This window comes from Apis dorsata, unplaced genomic scaffold, assembly GCF_000469605.1.
Source record: "Apis dorsata unplaced genomic scaffold, Apis dorsata 1.3 scaffold_46, whole genome shotgun sequence".
Classification (NCBI taxonomy): domain Eukaryota; kingdom Metazoa; phylum Arthropoda; class Insecta; order Hymenoptera; family Apidae; genus Apis; species Apis dorsata.
In genome coordinates this window covers 178,955-180,906 of record NW_006263348.1, presented here as the reverse complement: position 1 = coordinate 180,906, position 1,952 = coordinate 178,955, and positions in this window count along the sequence as shown.

The following is a 1,952-nucleotide window of genomic DNA, read 5'->3' as shown; positions in this document are numbered from 1 at the left end:
GGTAAACGCGTTAATCGTCGGTGAGTATTTTTTTTTTTTTTTCTCTTTCGATGTGCCGTGAACACGTGATCACCGTGTGCGAATGAATCGTGTGGTTTTGAGGAAAGATTGGCCTTCGAGATTGTTGATAGACGATGTTATTACGCGATGTTATTGTATATAAGGAGGATTGTTGAGGAGTTTTGGTATTTTGTCTATGGCAAAATCGCGGTATTTAGAAGAAATGGGTTTCGAAGTAGGTTGTTTACTTTCCGTTTTATTTTTACGAAAATTATTATATAACATTCTATATCGAAATATATAGCTTTTGAGAAATAATATTTTCGTTCTATTATAAAATATCTCTTTCGTTGGAAATTTATACTCACGAATGATTACACTCCACGCGAGTTATTTCTATTAATTTAATTTTATTATTTCACGATATCATTGAATAATATCATTCGTTGTGAAATTCATCAAATTGTAACACAACCTTTTCAATTCGTCAAATCGAGCGGAGCTCCTCCATCATAATCAAGCTTATTGATCACCGAACCGCAAAATAATTCACGGGGGATCTTCAAGCGGGGTTCACACGCGAGCTCGCGATCCAAAGCCGGCTTAAGGTTTCATTCCAAGAAAGCCTACGTTGTCGCTAATTTTCCGCTCTCTCGTCGATCATCCTCAAATTCCATCAACCCCTAGCCAACGGGGGCGGTGTTATCGCAACGAAGAAAAAAAACCAAACTCGTTACATCTCGATCGGGAGTCTTTTTTATTTATTTATTTCTCGAGAGAAATCCGTCACCATTTAGGCAAAATTACAAATTATAAATCGAAGAGTAAAATATTAAAATAACACGTGGCGTGTTTGTCGGATTAAGAATACAGATTTTTAAAGATTGATTTTGGTATTATTATTATTATTTTTTTTTTATATAAGAAAGAAAAAGAAATGAAAAAGTTTTTATCGTTTTTCTTTCGGAAAATTAATTTTTACTTACGTCAGATTCGATGGATACATTACAGATTGCATTCAGAATGCAATTAAAGAGAAAAAGTGAATAACGTGACTTTGGGAATGGCTTTCCCGCCAACAGGTGGAAGGCCATTAAAACAGGTGGAGGAATGACGATGTAACGGTGCGCCGATCAACGCTCTAGTTTCTAAATTACCGAATTAAATGCATCGTGACGTGGATATGTAGGAAAAAGTGTTGCTTTCTTTTTAAATTGTTCTCTCGATCTTTGAATGGTGTATCGAAGTTTTTTTTTTGTTCTTCGATTTCCAAGAAGAACGGAAGATTGTAGTACAGACGGCGAGATTGATTTTTAAGGATTAAGTTAAATTAGTAAAAAATAAAATGTGAAAATTACAAGTAACATTTTAATCTTTATTTCGCAACGTATTAAAAATTCCAAATTAGCATAAATTAGCAATATTAAATACGTTAATTAAAAAAAAAAAATGTCATCTCGATGTATATTTACAACGAAATCTTCCTCGATTTTGTAAATTCAGTCACTTCATGCTAATGTATTTCATATTGACGATACAATTATGTTTATTATTTATATGATACATTTGCATTGCAACGTTTCGACAGAGCAAATTAATTGACGAACGAACGAGGGTTGTTCATCAACTCGAGATCTCGAGTTTTTTGAAACAGAGATTTAATTAAAAAAAAAAAAGGATTTAACCATTAAGGGATTAAAAATCATACGAAACTCGAATAGTCGATACGCAATTCAAACGTTTGAAAAGACAGTACCGGATGAAAGATTAACGTTATCAACGTTCGAGCGATCCTATTCAACCCGAATAATATCTAGACGAGAGGCCGATGTTGAACCAGGATAAAAAAGTTTTATCGTACCTAAGAATATCCTGTTTTTTATTTAGAATTCAAGTTGGAAGTACGTGGTTTACTTTACGCCGCGGTATGAATTTTTATTTCCAAGCGAAAC